General features: G+C 40.6%; 1 protein-coding gene across 3 annotated transcripts in view; it reads right to left on the bottom strand.

Annotated features, from left to right (window-relative positions):
* The window catches only part of RAPGEF4 (Rap guanine nucleotide exchange factor 4), a 333867-nt gene that overhangs the window by 290015 nt on the left and 22968 nt on the right, over positions 1-20884 (bottom strand). The gene's annotated exons all lie outside the window — the stretch shown is intronic.

The raw sequence follows: 20884 nt of genomic DNA on the forward strand, positions 1-20884 counted from the left end.
AAATAAATATATTTTTATATCTTTTTTATTTGTACATGAGAATGTATAATCATGAAAAGTTAATGGCACTTCAGAGAAAATTAAATTACTTTTTTGTTAAGAAAATTTCTGATGTTCTCTACCATACTTACCAAAATCAGTAACAATAACTCCTCAGAATACCAGTGTTCTCAATAAAATAAATAAGCAATTATTCATTTTTTAATGAATATTGGTAGTGATTTTTTAAATGAATAACAGCTTATTTATACACCAGGACTTCCTGTGAGATCCCTTTTACTTTTTCTCCTGTGAGCCCATGCTAATTTTCCTGAGTGATTAAGTAAACCTAAATATTCAAGAATGTGGTATTACACTATTTATGTACTAAGTCTCTTCTGAAGGTATAAACCATAAAATAAATGAAAATAATACAGTTCTAAAGCTATATCCCAGAATCAGGAGGACAGGCATCATTCCTTTTTAGAGAGATGCACTCAAAGAAATCCCTTAAACTAGGCCCAAATTGAAAATGGTTCTAAACCATTTTCACACCAGCAACTGCAAGGTTTATTATTCCTGCGCAGAGATAATCAGGCCATTCCTTTGGTAACTAATCTCTCCTGCCCCACAATACTTGGATATAAGTATATTTAAATGGGGAGGGGGGTGCTTAATTTTAGCTTAATTGATAATTAACAGACAGAAATAGGAAAGTGGGTATGTAGATACATTGGAGAAGACAGGTCTCTAGATTAGTAATCAGATTATAAAAGTTTAGACATTCAGTCCCCATAAGGAACTAGAACTCATGCAGGAGGCATAAAAAGCAGAGGCATTCTGGGGCTTCCAGGAAAGAACCCAAGAGAGAAAAGAACAAAGAAGTTAGCAAATCAAGGTAGGCATCACTTTGACCCAAGAGCCAAGGATTTTAAACTAGAACTAATTTCATCAGCTCACTAACCTGTTATTGAACCACACATACTAGCCAACAGTCAAAGAAAGTCCTACAGGTGTCTTTACTTCACTAACAAGATAATATCTACATCTGACGCTTTAGATTGGTCACCTAAGCACTATGTAGAATTGTAATTTTTAATATAAGAAATTTTTATTTATTAGAAAATTATATTATATCACTATAAAAGGGAAAGAACTTCCACTTCTGGCTGTAATGGAGTAACTGGCAGAAAACTAACCTTCTTCACCCACAGAAAACAATAATAAAATTGAACAAAATATAGGAAGTGACTGCTTTCAGACACTGGACAATAAATACACAGTAGTGTGATCCCAGGAAGAAGGGAAACACACAAAAAAGATCTATCTACACAATCGCCTTGATATTTTGCCTGGAAACACTTTCTGGAACACAGGCAGAGAGAGAGAACTCAAACAGAGCATGGCAGTCTCACGGGGCTGGGGAAGCAGCAATCAGAATTCAGGGATGCTGAAGTAGCTGGAATGTGCAGTGACATGAGTCAGAGGGAAAGAAGTTGTTCATAGAAAGAGATCTGAAGTTTAGCATGGTGGGGGGGTCTTCTTAAGTCATCAGCTGCACATGTGTAGATCAATACTCATGGAGAGATGTGGCAGACAATAGGTCCTAGACAGTGTGAGCTGAGTGGACATTCCAGGGGTCACACATTGCTGAGAGATACAGCACTTCTAACCAGTCAGAGTACACAGGCTGATTTATTTTGGTTATTGTCTCCACTAGAACGTAAGCTCCATAAATGCAGGGATTTTTTTTTTAATAACTATTGTATCTCCAGTACCGAGAACAATGTCTGGATTATAGTAGATACCCAATAAACATTGTTGAAAGAATAAATATACTGTTTATACCTTTTTTATTTGTTATTTTGCCTAGAAACATTTTCTGGAACACAGGCAGAGAGGGAGACTGCCTGGATCACCCTGGACATTCAGCTGAGTCTCCAAAAATGCTACTGTAGCCCAAGAGCTAGACCTATTCTAATAAAGCTTAAAAATAAGCCAAACAGAATTAAGTTGATTGGCCAGGACATTAACTGCCTAGGAAAATGGAAGCTAATCTTTTTTAAAAAAAGAAACACAATCCAGACTCTCAATAGCATAGCATCCACAGTATCTAGCATACAAATATAAATTACTATAGATGGAAAGAAATAGGGAGATGTGACCCATACCCAGAAAAATAATCAGTAAAAACAGAGTCAGAGATTACAGAAATGTTGAAATAGCAAACCAGAACTTTAAAACAACTATAATAAATATGTTTAAAGATTGAAAAGATTATCACAATGCATGAACAGATAGGGAATATCAGTAGTGAAGTAAATATATTTTTAAAAAGCAAATGGAAATTCTAACACTTAAAAATACAAAATATGAAAAAAATTCACTGTATGGACTTAATACTAGATTGGGCACTGCAGAAAAAAAAGGATAATTGAACCTCAAGGCAGGCAATAGAAATTATCTGAACTAAAGCAAAGAGAAAAGAAAAGGATTAAAAACAGTAATAACAATTAGAGACTCAATAGCCTCGAAGACAATACTGAGAGTTTAATCCACATATGATGAAAGTCCCAGAAGAAGAAGAGAGACAAAGTGGAGGGAAAAAAAATTTAAAGAAATAATGGATGAAAATTTTCCAGTTAAAAAGGCAGTAAATATGCCCAAAAGTAGAAAATATTATAAAGTAAAATTTAAGTGTTCTAAGTATGGTAGATTAAAGATGGCCACAAATGCTTTGTCATCATCTTGATTAAGAGGTGGGATTTATTTCCCCTCCTTGTTAATCTAGGCTGGCCCTGTGACCAACAGAAAGTGATGGAAGTGATACTATTTGTCTTGTGTTTAGCACTACCACTATCAAGCCTACTACCCTGAACAAGTTGCTTAACCTCCCTGGGCCTTGACTTTCTCATATCCAATAGAGTGATGTGGGACTAAATTTTCTGAGATTCTATCCAGATTTAGAAAAATCTATTTTCTAAGAGGAGTTACATATTAAACCAATAAATAAAAATAAATCAGGATGACATGTCAAAGTGTAAATCTGTAAGTACTTGGCTGCTAAGAATATGAATATCTTAGTCAAAATGTACCTGAACCTTCCAGATCTACTGCTAGGTCAAAATACATTTAGGATTCTGGCTAGAATAATGTACTCTTTATGGCTCTGACTTATAAACTAAAGATTATATAGTAGTAATAGGGTCTGATAGCTAAAGAGTATTAGTAAACTAAAGATGATTTAAGGCACATTAGGATATAGTCAAATTCCTTTCCTTTCACAGTGCTTAGGCTTTCCCCCCAACAACCCTCAGTCTTTAAGAGTGAATAGACTTAAATAAATCTGAGGTAGCTAGTAGAAAAAATATCTATAATTTTTTATAAACTTTTGTTAGACGAAAACCTTTTGTCATACTCACTGAGTCTAATATATCTCATTTTCATAGTTCCAAAACTACAAATGCCAAAAAAAAAACAGATGCCTTGAATTTCATTCTTTTTGGAAACAGCTTCCGGTACACCCTTCAGTGTGGAAAATGGCAAGAGCAGTCCTCACCGTCACAAATTTCCAATATGCCTCACTGCATAGAATGAAAAGCCCCAGGCAGCATGATTTGTGCCAAGGACATATGGCAGGGATTATGATTAGTTAGGGATGAAGATTCAATTTGACAGTCTTTCTTTTTAGTGTTAGTCATTTTGGTTTTCATAGAGATCAGAATTAATAGTTCAGGCCAGGTAGGCTAGTGTATAGAATGCTGATTTAATAAAAACAAAGCTAACCATACATATAATTTCAGGCAAGGTTTGAATGATTGCATTTAATTACAACTGCCAGGAATTGTGACTACCTGGGCAATAAGAAACCTAGAGACAGGGCTCCCAAAGGGCCAGCAAATGGCCAAAGCTGGCTGCAGAAAGAGTCTTGTTATAGTCATGTATGGTCCATTTAACAATAGGATACTGTAACTACCCACCCATGCCAAAGATATAGCTCTGGCCTGGGAGATTATAACAGGCTTCTTAAACACCAAAAGCTGGTACATCTTTTCTATCCCTCCTATGAAGGAAAGGAAGCCATGCCTCAGAACCAACAAGAATCGAATGCCCACACTTATCCCAGTCTCAAGTCTCTGAGCAAGCAAAACAGGAAGCATCTTCATCCCACAGTTTTTCTTCACCAAAGCAGCGATAAACAGCATCAGAATTTTGAATTGCAGTCTCTAATTTCTTTCATTCAACAATACTGGCACATGTCTAGCATGTATAAGCACAGTGAAAAGTTATTTGAGAATTACAAGGAAGAACCAGACCTTGAATCTGCCCTAAAACAGCTTCTGATCTATTAGGGGATCTAAGACATATATCTAAATGATGGCAATGCAAGGATAAAAGCAGTCATATGGGTCTATAAAAGGCACACAGAGGTCTGTAGAAAAACTCCTAGAAGTTCAGAGCTATATGAGATAAGAGTGAGTAGAGAAGGCTTCACAGAGAGCCCCTTTCTTCCAATGCTCAGCTTTCCATAGCATTTTAGCTGATATTTTAACTAGGTCATGGAGAATGGACAGAAATTGCAAAAGTACAAACAGAGGTTAAAATATTTCCAGGACAGCAAAATAATAAAGCTTGAGTAAAGGCATGGAGGTAGGAAACGACAGGCCAGGAAGAGCCAGTAGTTCCAATGGTTTGGAGTTCTAGTGGTTCTGAGAAACAAGATTGGGACCCAATTGGGGCAGCATTTGAATGCCAGCCAGTCAGGCACAGACTTTATTCTGCTAACGATGGGAAGGCCATCAGAGATATTTAAAAATCAGAAAATCAGAAAAAATCAGAGCCATCATTTTCAAAAATTAGTCTTCTAGCAGGGAATGAACTGAAGAAGAAAGGGGCAAAAGGTATGGAAAGTAATTAGGACAGAGCTTTTAGGGCTCCATATGTCATGCTTTTCACAATAACATGCAGAATCCACATCCTCATTTAGGTGTGACAATATCATTACTCTCTTCTCTCTCCAATGTCTACTTAGAAGTAGCGCAACAGTAAGTCTTTTTTCTGGAGATGGTCATGGCTTATACTGTAGTCCCGGTGAAATTATTAATAGTGCCCCCATTCACTCTCAAAAGTATTCTGGTTTGGACAATAAATTATGTGTGCACCTTACTTAGAAATAATCCTTCTTCTTCCACTTCTCTGCAGATCCTCTCTGAGATATCAGGGGTTCAGAGCCAATTCATACCATTTGCAGCCCCCTCCCCTCACTCACTATATGACGATTATGTGATCACTTTCTCTCCTTCCCCAGGATATCAGGTGATCACATTTTGTTGTTGTTTTTTGTTTTTCACTTTTTTTTGGCTTTAGAGCTTCTGTTGCCTTTTTTCTCCAGCTCCAAGTCAGTGGGTCAGAGCAGGATGAAATTCTGATTGAAAACGTTTAGGCTGTTGGGTAGGATGGTTGGTGGGGGGGCAGTGTGGGGCGGGGAGGGAAGTCTGGAACAGGAGATAGAGGCTCTCAAGTCTGAGAAGAGGGAGGAGGACAAGGTTTCTCCAGAGAGCCACGGATGAGTAAGATTCCAGACCTTTGTCTTTTCTCATCTGCAAATGCCAGTGGGTGTGTGAAGATGATGATGAAAGGGTACATGTTAGCAGCAAAATGAAAAATGTGACTTGACTACATGAAGTAACACTAATTATAGTCATTTATTTGAACATCATATGAACCATTTTTCCCTAATTACAATGCTGTCCAAGAACGAATATGTAAATCATAAAAGATGCCAGATCATTTTTATTGTGGCTGTATTTGATTGTAATAGTAAACTCTTTATATGTGTCCATAATTATAGTTTGTTACTCATGTGGCACGATTATTTGTTTACAACACTAATTCCTTCTATTATTAATAAATAAATCATATTATCCAGTAAAAGATCTGGATTTTCCAGATACTTATGAACTTGTATAAGAAGGAAAATGCCCAGCCAACAGGAATCATCTTTAAAAACCAATGTGAATGTACAAAAAGTGGCACTGCATTTCTGGGTGGGCCAAGATTAGTTAATCAAAGAGAATAATCCAGTCATTCACATGGAAGTCAACCTAATGAGTTTTAATCAAAGAAAGGGATCAAAGAGTGATTACCGACATCTCCTGGAAGACCTGTGTGCTAAGCAGATTCAGAAAGCACGTGCTTGTGATTCACTATTAGTAACCCTGGGTTTAGAACATAACTAGGACAAGTAAATAAAGAGTACAAAAGTTTGATAAGGAAATAAACTTCTGTCTTCCCCCAGACCGTGAGCAGCCTTAGCATAGCAACCACATCTGACGCACAGCACCTGGTACCAAAGCACACGCTTGGTTATTCACATATTCGTTCAACAAACATACTGAGTATTTAATGAATCATGGGTCCTTAAACAAACTCATTTCATTTTAAAATAATGTTTTAGCCAGGTGCAGTGGCTCATGCCTGTAATCCCAGCACTTTGGGAGGCTGAGGCAAGCGGATCACTTGAGGCCAGGAGTTTGAGACCAGGCTGGCCAACATGGTGAAGCCCCGTTTCTTCTGAAAAGACAAAAATTAGCCAGGTCTGGTGGCAGGCACCTGTAATCCCAGCTACTCGGGAGGCTGAGGCAGGAGAATTGCTTGAACCTGGGAGGCAGAGGCTGCAGTGAGCCAAGATTGTGCCACTGCACTCCAGCCTGGATGACAGAGCAAGACTCCATCTCAATAAAATAATTAAATAATAAAATAATATAAAAAACATAAAATAACATTTTATTCTGTTTTAACTACATTCATTTTATTCTCTGAGTTCAAAAATTATCTTTGAGACAGAGTCTTACTTTGTTGCCAGGCTGGAGTACAGTGGCCAGATCATGGCTCACTGCAGTGTCCATCTCCTGGACTCAAGTGATCCTCCCACCTCAGCCTCCTGAGTAGCTGAGACTACAGGCGTATGCCACCACACCCAGCTAATTTTCACATTTTTTGTAGAGACAGGGTTTTACCATGTTTCCCAAGCTGGTCTCAAACTCTTTGGGCTCAAGTGATCATCCTGCCTCAGCCTCCCACAGTGTTGGGATTGTAGACATGTTGCCACCGTGCCCAGCCAACAGTTATTACTTTCTACTGGATGGAAAGCTTTTTATTTTTCCTTGAGCAACAGACATTTTTCTTTATAGATCAAATGTGGGCTTTTATTTAGCTGCATTGAAGGCTGGTTTATTGTTCACAATAAATCCACTTCTTATCGTTGTTTAGAGTTTACTTACTTGTAGATGCACATAAACATTTCTAATATAACATTAAAAATAATTTTAAAGCCAGGCACGGTGGTGTACATCTGTAATACTAGCTACTCAGGTAGCCGAGGTGGGAGGACTGCTTGTGCCCAGGAGTTTGTGACAAGCCTGGGCAATATAGTGAGACCTTTTTCTCATACCAAAAAAATAAAAATAAAAAGAATTTTAAAATGTTTTTAATATTTTAAAAATAACACTTATGAGAGTTTGTCTTTTCCTAATTACAGAAATGCATTTGGGGGAAAATATTGGGGAAAAATCACAATTACAATCTCTCAAATAACCTCAATATGCTATATATTTTTTCAATCTTTTTCTAGCAAGCTAGCTAGTTAAAAATCTAAAACTCGCTTTATTTTCAAAAAGAAACAGTATTGCTTTGGTCCAAGTGTTAGTATCCCCGCCCCCAAATTCATATGTTGAAATCCTAACCCCCAAGGTGATGGTATTAGGAGGTAGGGCTTTGGGAGGAGACCTCATGAGTGGGACTACTGTTCTTATAAAAGAAGCCCAAGGGGGCTTGTTCTCCCCTTCCACAGCAAGAGGGCACCACCTATGAATCAGAGACCAGGCCCTGACCAAATCTGCTGGCACCTTGAGCTTGGACTTCCCAGCCTCCAGAACTGTGGGCAATAAATTTATTTTCTTTATAAATGACCAGCCTATGTACTTTGCTATAACAACCTGAACAGACTAAGACAAGGGCCAAGCTGTATTCTGCAACAACTCAAAGTATTACATTACAGCCTAGAACAGTGCCTCCCACCCTTTTTTTAAGTCCTGATGGACTCACAGAAAATTACAGTTGCATGGCACACTAGGGTAAACTGATCCATGTCCCCAAGCCACCTTTTGAAGCTCAGGCCATCCAAAGGCTGCAGAATCAGTCCCTTAGGTATACCAATACTGCATATTAGTTGGGAAGTTCTGGCCTAAAGAACCAGTTCTGTAAGTGTGTCTGTTCCAGAACCAACCAGGGAAGATTATTTCCTAATCCATGGGGACAACAGATGGCAATTCTTTCCATTTAACAAACACTCATCTAGTGCCTATTGCATGCCGCCATAATACATGCTGTGGGTGCAATGTGAACAGGATTTACTCCCTCTCCTCAAGGTATGTACATTCGAATAAGAAAGATATTAGGTAAACAACTATATCACAACCTAGCAAGCACTAGGTTGGGAAATAACAGTAAAATAGCAGATGGCATTTATTGTGTTTTCATTAGGGTCCATCAATGTACTCACTTTACACATATGAACTCACTTAGTCCTCACAATAGCCTTAAAAGGTAGGTATTATATTATCACCCTGCTGATGGGGAAACTGAGCTTGGGGTGTTGGGAACTTCTCCTAAATCTCCATAGGCAGTGGGGTAGCCCAGCCTGGAACTCAGAGCATTTGACTGCTCTCTTAACCACCATATTTTTGATCAGGGCCACCCACAGATGCGTGACTGCCCCAGGCAAACAGATAATCGGGGTCCACTTCAAACATTCTCTGACTGTTGGTTCAATATTTAGCAGAGTAGCTGATCAGAGGAGGAGGACCAGCCAGTGGCAGCTCTCAGGTATTCTTGTACTTCCTCAAGCAGTTTAGCATACTCTGTCAACAAACAAAAGTGGGTATGCACGCATACACCACCAAATACATCAGCAAAAACTAATCCTGTATTTAATTAGTCTCATCCTCTTTAGAAGGGTGTTAGACTATATGCGGTTCATCATGATCACCTTATTATCCACCCTTGGATCCCTTCAAGGGATACTCCATCCCTAAACAGTATTTTTGTGTGAAGAGTTCTGGTAAGCCTAGGGTTGCCAGATTTTGCAAGTACAAATATTGGACACCGACTTATATTTGAATTTCAGATAAATGACTAGTAGTTTTTTAAATGTAAGTATGTCCCATTGTAATAACTGGAACATACTTATAGTTTAAAGTGATTTATCATTTATCCAAAATTCAAACTCAGTTGGACATCATGTATTTTATCTGGGAACCTAGATAAGCTCAATTTTCTCCGTATCTTATTTCTGTTGGTGTTGTTGGGGTTCAGAAAACAATACCCCAAAATATGCTTCTTTGAACTTCAAACTGAGAGCACCTGGGGAGCAGCAAATGCAGGGAAGGGCTTTCCCTGAACTTCCCCTATCTACTTAAAGGCCAGATCCTCCAGAAGATATTCAACTGTATGAATCTCTTTCCCAGATATCTTGTCAACCAAGGGAAATTGATGCATACCCCAGGAAGGAAGACAGGGGTGGATATCATACCCAGAGCTCAGACAGACTTTGTGCCAGGCTACTGTCTGTTCTTCAGGCCCATTCATTTCCCCCAGAATCTTTTAATCTTCCTCTAAAATTGTCTACATCCCCTACGTGCCTCTCCCCTATGAAGAGGGTGTTTAAGCTTCAACCATATGGCCTCTCTTTGAGTTTCATACTTTTCGTGACTCCCATGCATACACACGTAATAAAGGTGTATGCCTTTTCTGCTGTCTACTGTCAAGTTTATTCCAGAGATCAAACCTTCAAGAAAGGAAAAATTCCTTTTACCCTGACAATGATTTAGAACCTCTTTAAGACGGATGCCCCAAGACAACTGCCCTGAAGTCTCACAGCTTAACCTAGGTCTAGTTCTCCCCCTTCCACCATATCATGATTTGCTCCACATTCACACATAAGGAAAGAGAAATGGTGATCTCACGCCCTTGCCACTCACCACCATGTTGGTGCTTCTGTGGGTGGCATGCTTGTTGTCTCATGATGGTACTCAGTTCTCTGGGAGAGTACAAGGAAAGCTGTGCAATGCAGAGGAAACATCTACCTGAAGCAACAATTTTACTGAAATAGTTTGAGATGAAAGATTTTGCATTCTTGAGTTTTTAAAAGAATTTGTCACATCAATATGCAGCAGTCTTTTGGCTTTCCATCTTGGCCAATGTCAAGCTTTTCATGGAAACCAGTAGGCCACAGATATTTTAATGTGCCATAAGGGACTGTAATCTTTGGTACTTTGGAGTTATATGGGAATCCCCAGAATCAGCACCATGGTGCAGAAACAGTGAGCAGTGTCTTTGGCAGAACTGATTATGCTAATGATGTCACCGGCACCTACAACTGGCGCTCTTCCGCCTGAGTATTCACGCCAGGAAGTGTGATTTCTTGATGAATCCACAACTTTTTTTTTCTTTTCTTCCCTTCTTTTTTTTTTTTTTCTTTTTTTACTTTTGGCTGCAAAAATTCTACTGGCTCCCATAATCTTGTGCAGCTTCCTATTGGAATTGTTCAAAAAGGTGATAAATCAAACATTTGTTTACAAACACAGGACTATAAATAGCTTCATTTTCTGTTGTACTGAATGTCCCTGTAACATAAAACCAAGCAAAATTAAGGTTTTTTTTAATGGTAGATATATTTTTCCTCTTCACATTTTAAAACGGCAATACATTTCTCGCATGAATGACTGCTGGTCCATACATCCTTTCAGTGGCCTTGAGCTCCCTCTCTGACTTTAGTAACTCTCAAGATTTCACCTGGTAGAGATTGGGAACTGTCTGCACAAGCAGTGTATACATTTTGTCCCAGTCAATGAAAAGTCATGCATCAAAACATGAATCAGGCTGGGCGCAGTGGCTCATGCCTGTAACCCCAGCACTTTGGGAGGCTGAGGCGGGCAGATCACTTGAGGTCAGGAGTTCAAGACCAGCCTGGCCCACATGGCGAAACCCTGTCTCTACTAAAAATAAAAAAAAATAGCTGGGTACGGTGGCAGGTGCCACTCGGGAGGCTGAGGTTGCAGTGAGCCGAGATTGTGCCACTGCACTCCAGCCTGGGCAACATGGGGAGACTGTGTCTCAAAAAAACAGAAACAAACAAAAAAACCATGAATCACTATAGACTCTGGAACCTAGTGTCATCTTTTAAGCTTTCCACAATAAACTCAAGAGAAGATGCTGGCAGGGCCATTCCACAGACAGTTATTTGGAGGTACACACAAAAGTAGGCTCTAAAAAGCATATGGATCCTTATTTCTTTTTTTTTTTTTTTTTTTTTGAGACGGAGTCTTGCTCTGTCCCCCAGGCTAGAGTGCGGTGGCGCAATCTCAGCTCACTGCAAGCTCCGCCTCCTGGGTTCACGCCATTCTGCCTCAGCCTCCCGAGTAGCTGGGACTACAGGCGCCCGCCAACACGCCCGGCTAATTTTTTTGTATTTTTAGTAGAGACGGGGTTTCACCGTGTTAGCCAGGATGGTCTCGATCTCCTGACCTCGTGATCCGCCCGCCTCGGCCTCCCAAAGTGCTGGGATTACAGGCTTGAGCCACCGCGCCCGGCCGGATCCTTATTTCTAAAGTTTTGAAAATAAAAAAAGAAACATAACTACTTGGTGTCTTTGTTTTCCAAGAAAGGAGAAAGTAAAAAGTATTTCCTAGGCTTCCATCTTTAGGTTATTTTTCTTTAGTGGGCTACGTTCAATCTCAGCACAATCTCATCTTCCTCATAGATTCAACTGTCCATGCATATGTTTACATGTTTCTTTAAAACAGAGTGTTTAGGCCAGGCTCAGTGCCTCACGCCTGTAATCCCAGCACTTTGGGAGGCCAAGGCAGGTGGATCATTTGAGTTCGGGAGTTTGAGACCAGCCTGACCAACATGGAGAAACCCTGTCTATACTAAAAATACAAAAATTAGCCAGGCATGTTGGCGCATGCCTGTAATCTCAGCTACTTGGGAGGCTGAGGCAGGAGAATCACCTGAACCCAGGAGGCAGAGGTTGTGGTGAGCCAAGATCATGCCATTGCACTCCAGCCAGGGCAACAAGAGCAAAACTCCGTCTCAAAAAAAATAAATAAATAAAGTGTTTATCTTTGTTTATATGTTTATTTAAAATAGAGAGTTTATCTTCACAACCCAAACCTTATTATATCTTTGATGACCTATGACCATATATAAAAAACTATGACTTTTACAACACATCAAAAAGCCAATTAGGCACATTTTAAAAGAAAGTTCTCAGAATTTGTTGAGCTGAAGACAGCCAACTTGACTAGAAGCGAGACAATCAAAAACAAAACCAAATAAGAAAATCCTGCAATTGCTTGTAGCTTTCCTTGCACACAGTTTCTGAATCGTCTTAGATAAATGAATTGTGTATATCCACGCAATGGAATACTACTCAGAAATGAAAAGATATAAGCTGTTGATACATTCAACAACATCAAAAGATCTCAAAACAATTACAGAAGAGCAGCTATTGAACGATTCCATTTATAATAAACTAAATAGAAAATGCAAGCTAATCTATAGCAACAAAAGCACATCCACTGTTGGTTTTGATGAAGAAAGGCGATGGGGAGGGGCTGGAGGCAGGGAACATAACGAGGCCCCAGGGGACTTACGGGTGATGGGTATGTGTGCTATCTTGGTTGTAGTGATGGCTTCACAAGTGTACACATAAGTCAAAATGTACCAAATTGTATAATTTTTTTTTTTTTTTTTGAGACAGTCTCACTCCATCACCCAGGCTGGAGTATGGTGGCTCACTGCAACCTCCACCTCCTCAGTTCAAGCAATTCTCATGCCTCAGCCTCCTGAGTAGCTGGGACTATGGGCGCATGCCAGCATGCCTGGCTAATTTTAGTATTTTTAGTAGAGACAGAGTTTCACCATATTGGCTAGGCTGGTCTCGAACTCGCAGCCTCAAGGGATCTGCCCGTCTTGGCCTCCCAAAGTGCCGGCATGACAGGTGTGAGCCACCGTGCCCAGCCCCAAATGTATAATTTATAATGTATAGTTGTATAATCTAGATATGTGTACTTTATTATATCATGGTCTACCTCAATAAAGCTGTTTTTGATAAATACATAAATAAAAGTAAGAATTCAGTGCCTTAACTGAACTTAAAAAATATAATAGGATATCATAAATTTGTAAGATACTTTGTTTAATTAGGTATGATTAGCCCATTATTAAGGGACAAGACCTCTAATTCACATGTGACACTGAAACATAAAATGACTTTCAACACCACAGTCCAGGAAAAACCCCACCTTCTGCAAATTGGGCTTCACGCAGAGAACAGCCCAGGGTTCAGAAGTGACAGCTACTTCATGTCCTCCCCTAAGCCCACAATCCAGAACCCAAAGTCTAAAGATATAAGGAAAGTCCCTCTGCAATACGCAGATTCTCTGCACACACCCAGAGCCCATTCAGCTGGGCCTCCCACTTCCACCTCCCAACAGTGGCAGCCAGAATGGATGAGAGGGGAACCCAGCACCAGCAGTAGAGATGAATATCTCCATGTTCTCTGGTTGGTTTTGCTGGATGTACCCATATCTGATGCTCCTAAGGTCATAGGAAAATATGAGGAAATCGTTGGCCATGGATGGATCCAGGCTCACATACATATAAAACTTCAACATCCCACAGTACATACTCAGCACAGGCATAGTCATGATCTCAGACACCAGCCTCCCCAGGACCATGTTGATCTGGATCCTCTGTGTCTGAGAGATGGCAAGACACTAGGGACAAGTAAAAAGACCATCCTGGCTGTTTCTCTCTTGGGATAGATGAAGCAGAAGTTAGGTTCATAGAATATTAGACACAGGTCTTCAAAATAGTTTAGGAAAATGGAACAGGTTGATTCTTTTCTGAGTTTTCCTGTTATTTTCTGTACTGGGTTGAACAGTGTCACCCCCACCCTCCAAAGTCATGCCACCTGGAACTCAGAATGTAACCTTATTTGGAAAGAGGGTCTTTGCAGATGTAATTCGTTAAGAAGAGGTCATATGGAACTACGGTTGCCCCTAAATCCAATATGACCAGTGTCCTTCTGAGAAAAGGAGAGGACACACAGAAACAGACACGGAGGCAAGACAACCATGTTATGATGGAGGCAGCAATTGGAGTGACGCATCTACAAGCCAAGGAATGCCAAGCAACCATCAGAGGCTAGGAAGAGGCAAGAAAGCCTTCTTCTCTAAAGTCTCCAGAAGAAACACGGTCCTGACAACGCCTTCATTTCAGATTTCTAGTCTCCAGAGCTGTTAGACAATACATTCCTGTTCTTTAAGCCACCCAGTTTGTGGTACTTTGTTTTGGCAGTTGTAGGAAACTAATACATGGTCCCATAGAAATTCACCTTCCCAGGGCAAATTCTCAGGCCCATGTTCAGTGCTGGCTCCAACTCTGATAAGGCTGACCAAATTGCCCAGTGCTTCTCCCATAAAACTGAAAAGCACTCTGGACAGACAAAAAGTCTTTTGTCAATCTTCATCACCAAGAAGGCAGGCACCTTAGACACTGTGTAGACACATCATAAGGGTATGGCTCCCAAAGTAGTTCCCACAAAAGGGGCAAGTCATTGCCTTCCAGAGTTCAGGCATGGATGCTCTTTAATTAAGATCCTCTCCACAGGCATCCAAACTGAAGAGTCCCAGCTGTATCTCAGGGGATCTGGACTCACTGCTACCCTTTTATTGGGAAAAGTGAGATCACATCTTCCACCCACATCCTGCCAAGCCCATCTCACCTACACTCCTTCGACTACATTTCCATTGAAAAGTCAAACAAAATAAAAGCAGGAAATGCACTCACCTATGGTAGGACTCCAGGATTTGGGGATGGTACCTCTGCAAGTTCCATGTTAATTCAAACAGCAAATAAAATTTTACCTGGCACTTACTTTGTGTAGGAATCATGTAAAGAGCTAAGGATGTTTAATGGTGAACAAAAAAGACTTGAATCGTGAAATGATAGTACTTTTTTTTTTTTTTTTTTGAGACAGGGTGTCATTTTGTCACCCAGACTGGAGTGCAGTGCATGATCATGGCTGAACGCAACCTCAGTCTCCTGAGCTCAAGCGATCCTGCCGCTTCAGTCTCCCAAGTAGCTGGGACCACAGGCATGCACCACCATGCCTGGCTAATTTTTTTTTATTTTTTGAAGATACAAGGGTCTCCCTGTGTTTGCCCAAGTTGGTTCCAAACTCCTGGGTTCAAGTGACCTCCCATCTCGGTCTCCCAAAGTGTTGTGATTACAGGTGTGCGCCATGGTGTCTGGCCGATAGTATTACTTTTTATAGGTTAAGCAGTATTTCCTTTCATTTGTATACAGACTCCCTTTCTTAGCATAATCAGAAAATACCAAAAAAGGAAATATGAATATGTATACATTTACAATTTTGCAACATACACCAACATACAAATATTTCAAAAATGGACAAACTAGATAATATTTTCATTGCATTAAACTGGAAAAGTCAACATTATTTATAACAAATTCCTTCAAAGTTTGCCTGTACTATCTAGCCAGAGAAATCTGCAGGTCATTTTTTCCTAATCCATATATCACTAAATCAAAATGACTAATTCACAATTCATGTACATGTTCCTGGCTACATGGGGGCTTCTTGAAACTAGGAAATAAATCATCTGGATGAGATGATAATCAAAAGGTACTGTGTACATAAGACCCTCTGATGTTCTCTCATCTACTCCTGTTTATTGCTTTCATCCACCTCCTCTGGGGAAATCTGATCTGATCTCCCCTCTGTATGTTCTCAAAGTCTGATCTGATTTCTCATAGCACATATGAAAATTACATTAAATACCCCTCTGTTCAGTGTCCGTGGCCCATGTAATTTCTATAATGGCAAGGACTGTCCCCTTCTAAGGACTGAGCCCCAGCATCAGGGTCACATGTAGCACATTGTTCAATATATGACAAATAGGCAACACACAAAGGCTTTATAAAAATTCTTTTGAATGTTATTTCCTTATTCCTGTGTGACTCAAGACAAGGAAAGTGGCTGTATGATAAAATGATGGTGAAGAAGAGGGTGTACTTAGATTGAGGAAGGCATCAGAGGAAACTAGGTTCTGGGATTTGAGAGCTTCATGTTCTGCCAGAGTTTCTTCAACAGACTGGCTCATCAAGTTAGAAAAAGATTTACTGTGCCATCCACACAATCATACCAGGCTCTCATCTTGGAGATCTTAGTTTCAAAAAATAAGTTAATTAAGCCTTTCCTTCTTTAATAACTAGAAGGCATCACTGACATTCAGCACTCAATTCTCATAACAGCACACTGGCCTTCATGGTCACACAGGTTTATTATTATCTCATTGTGTATCCCATAGTCACTCAGAGCAGAGGCCTCGCAGGTCCACAGTCAGTGTTTTATCATTGGCCCCACTCGCCACTTCCCTATGTGTATATCAGCTAAGATAGCAGGTCCATGTAAATGCAAAGATGTTCACTCCCCACGTTACACCATGTGATTCCTATCTATGACCTTGTGTTAGGCAGTGACATGGTCCAAATACAAGGCTGGGATACAGGAAGGCTGAAGCCAGGGAGATAAAAGTTGTTGCTCACCAGCCAGGTGTGTCTACTGTTGGCCACCTCTTCTTCTGTCCTCTGTCTCTAACTGGGGACAAATGCAGCCCCAATCCCAGACAGAAGGCCTCTTATAGACAAGCTCAGCCTTTGGGGTTCCAAAAAATTAATAATTATCAGGTGAAGAGGCAGAGTGAGAATAAAGACTGAGTAGAAGTGATGCCCTTGATCAAAGAAATTTTTTTCCAACCACTTGATCAAAGAAATTTTTTTTCCAACCACTTTTGGGACTCCATAAAGAGCATAGATCTCAGTGATAAATATGTGATTTTCCTCGCAGTCTGGCAAAAGAAACAGTGGAGGCCAAGGTGGGGCAGTCTATATCTCAGGAAGGGATCTTGCATGTGGGGTGCCTCGATTACTGGAGAGGGAGGATTGCTGGCTAGAAGTGAGGAAGCAGAAGGAGCTGTACATGCTCACCAACTAGCATCGTTCTTGTACACCAAGTGGGTAATTTAAGAATATTATTGAGGGGCTTTTTAGAAGATGGAATTCCGGTGCATAGGAGAACGCAGCATGTTTGTTTTTTGTTTGTTTGTTTGTTTGTTTGAGATGGAGTCTCACTCTATTGCCCAGGCTGGAGTGCCATGGCACGATCTCGGCTCACTGCAACCTCCACCTCTTGGGTTCAAGTAATTCTGCCTCAGCCCCCCGAGTAGCTGGGATTACAGGTGCTCATTACCATGCTCGGCTAATTTTTGTATTTTAGTAGAAACGCGTTTTACCATGTTGGCCAGGCTGGTCTTGAACTCCTGACCTCATGATCCACCTGCCTCGGCCTCCCAAAGTGCTGGGATTACAGGCATGAGCCACCGCGCCAGGCCAAAAGCAGCATTTTTTTTAAGGATAGTGGAAACAGGAGGGCACTTGCATTGAGAGTTACCCATTCTAGCACCCACTGATCTCCTCGTACATTTCTGTTTTGCAAGTTATGCAACTTTAATTCAATCTCCTTTCTCCTGTGCTTCATATGTTTACTCTTTCCATGTTCCTTCTTTATCCCTGATATTCCGAGATTCCTTCTTTTCTCATTTCCTTCCTGTTTCAGGAACTTCTTTTAGTAATTCTTCTTGGCTAGCACTGCTAGTCACAACTCCTCTTGGTTTTTCTTCATCTGGGGACAACTTGGTTCCCCCTTCATTCCTGAAGGATATTTTCACTGGGTATAGAATTCTGCGTTGACAATTCTTTTTTTTCCACACTTGAAAAATGTTCCACTTCAGGCTGGGCATGGTGGCTCACGCCTGTAATCCCAGCACTTTGGGAGGCCAAGGTGGGCAGATCACCTGAGGTCAGGAGTTGAGACTCTGTCTCAAACAAACATTTTCCTAACCAACATGGAGAAACCCTGTCTGTACTAAAAATACAAAATTAGCCAGGTGTGGTGGCAGGCACCTGTAATCCCAGCTACTCAGGAGGCTGAGCCAGGAGAATTGCTTGAACCCAGGGAGCAGAGGTTGTGGTGAGCTGAGATCGTGCCATTGCACTCCAGCCTGGGCAACAAGAGTGAAACTCCGTCTAAAAAAAAAAAAAAGGAGAAAAATTTAAAAAAAAAAGAAAGAAAAATGTTCCACTTCATTCTGGGCTCCATGGATTCTGACGAGAAAAGTCACTGTCATTCTCATTGTTTTTCCCCTATAAGTAAGGTGTCCTTTCTCTCTTGCTGCTTTTAAGTATGTTTTCTTTATGTTTAGTTTTCAGTAGTTTGATTATGTGTCTTGGTGTGGATTTCTTTGGGTTTTCATATTTAGGATTCTCTCCTTCTAGGATTCCAAAGATAAGAATGTTAGATCTTACCACTGTTATTTTTTATTCAGTCCATCTTCTCTCTGTTGTTCAAATTGGGTAACTTACATTGTTCTATCTTCAAGTTCACTATTTCTTTCCTCTGTCTTCTCCATTCTGTTGTCAAACCATCCATTCACTTTTTTTTTTTTTTTGAGATGCAGTCTCGCTCTGTCTCCCAGGCTGGAGTGCAGTGGCGCGATCTCGACTCACTGCAAGCTCCGCCTCCTGGGTTCATGCCATTCTCTTGCCTCAGCCTCCCAAGCAGCTGGGACTACAGGCACCCGCCACCACGCCCAGCTAACTTTTTGTATTTTTAGTAGAGACGAGGTTTCACCATGTTAGCCAGGATGGTCTCGATCTCCTGACCTCATGATCCACCCGCCTTGGCCTCCTAAAGTGCTGGGATTACAGGCGTGAGCCACCATGCCCGGCCTCCATTCACTTTTAAATTTCAGTTATTGTATTTTTCAGTTCTAAAATGTCCACTTCTTTCTTCTTTATTTCTTGTATTTCTTTGCTAAGGCTTTCTATTCTTTGCTTTAACATTCTGTTTTTTCATATGCTCTGTGTTCATAATTGCTCAGTGGAGTATTTTTATGATGATGCCTTTAAAATCTAGGAGTAAAGAGCTGCTTCATCACAACCAAGCAAGGATGGATGATTAGGCTCCTCATCTGGTCTTTACTGATGGGGGTGGAGGTAAGCCCCTGTGGTTTCTTCTGTGGTGTTTGCATAGTACAGCAGTTATCTGAAAGTTTTCTATTTCTCTAGGCTTCCGTTTTCCTTGTTTTATGGCTACAAAGAGTAGGCTTTTCTTGGGCCTTTTTTTTGTCTGTGCCCATTGGTGTTTCTGGGTAGCTGTCAACATCCAGCCTGCGATATATGAGGCAAAGAGAAAACTCAAGGAACTCACCACTGTGTCCTTCAGATAGAGAGGGCCCAAGCCAGTCTGCCTTTTCTCTCTGCCTTTTAGAGTCTTTTTTTGTTTGTTTATATATAACGTCCAGGGTTTAGAATCGTACTTAGTAGGAGAAATAGGGAGAATTGAATCCACTCCATCTTGTCCAGAATGAGAAATCTATAGTTGTATTTTTGGCAGCAGTTTTGCTTATTGGTAAACTGGGTAGTTACAATGTCACAACTGCCATATGTACCAAAAGCAAGTATGCACAAACCAGAAACTCATTTACAGAGGCACACCATCTCCTAAGAGGATATGTTTCCAGGGACATGGCAACCGATGAGCCATATGTTGTTTATTTGGTAATCACTTGACAACTCTGGCTTTATTGATAATATCACTTCTGAGTTTCACAGCGGCTCGCATGCCTCAGCTGTGATCATTTGCTTCCTTGCTGTTCAGTATTTATCACAGTGATGTTGACTCTCTGTTCTTTTCCCATCTGTTACAGAGAAATAACACCCTAATTTCATAATTGCATCCATGTCATCCTCCCCCTTGCCCTCTGCACCTCCATACCTTGATTTTTCATCTTCCTTTACTTTCCCACTTACCTGCATTCTCATTGAATGATCTCACTCTAACTTAGGTCACAGGCTATGCATTTGCCCTGCACTTTGTATGCAAGATCTTTTATTTTTGTTTTTAGTACTGCCAGATTCTTCACAACACCATTTGAAGACCTGCCACAGAGTCTGCAATCAGCCCAACTGCCAACCACACTGGAAAAATAGACCTACTAGCCATATCACCTGTAAGAAATAAAACTTCAAATGCAACCCCAGATTTTGGTCTTTCTTCTTCCTGATGTTTTGTCAACATGACACAATCTGTCTGAATACTTGAAAACATCTTCACTTGCCTTTCAAAACACGGTGGACATTCCCTTTATCTTATTCCTACTTCATTGGTGAATCCCATGCAGCGTGTTTTGCTAGTTACTCTCTTTCCTTCTGAACTCCTCTCTTTCAATGCTCACTTTTTTGCTATTCTCCCATCTCATGGCTTTAAGTGTTATCTATGTATTAATGATCCCCAAATGTATATCTCCAGCTCAGACCTCTCTCCCAAACTCCAGAGGCATATATCCAATTTCATACTTAACCAATTGAATGTCTAATAGGTATCTCAAACCTAGCATGTCCAAAATTGAACTCCCCCCGTTATCTACAGCCTTCCGCATCATAACAGATGACCCACAATCCTCCAAATGACCCAGCCCAAAACGCTTAGAATTATCCTTGACTCTTCTTTCCCATACACTTCCACATTCAATTCATAAGCACGTCCTATTGGTTCTACCTCCAAAATGTATCCTACTGCTTCTCATTATCTTCACTGCTGTTCCCCTGATCCAAGCCACCATCAGCTTTCACCTAGATTACTGAAACAGCTTCCTCATAGCTCTCCCTTCTTCCAACACTGTCCCCCTTCCCC

This window comes from Hylobates moloch, unplaced genomic scaffold (assembly GCF_009828535.3).
Source record: "Hylobates moloch isolate HMO894 unplaced genomic scaffold, HMol_V3 SCAFFOLD_1, whole genome shotgun sequence".
Taxonomy (NCBI): domain Eukaryota; kingdom Metazoa; phylum Chordata; class Mammalia; order Primates; family Hylobatidae; genus Hylobates; species Hylobates moloch.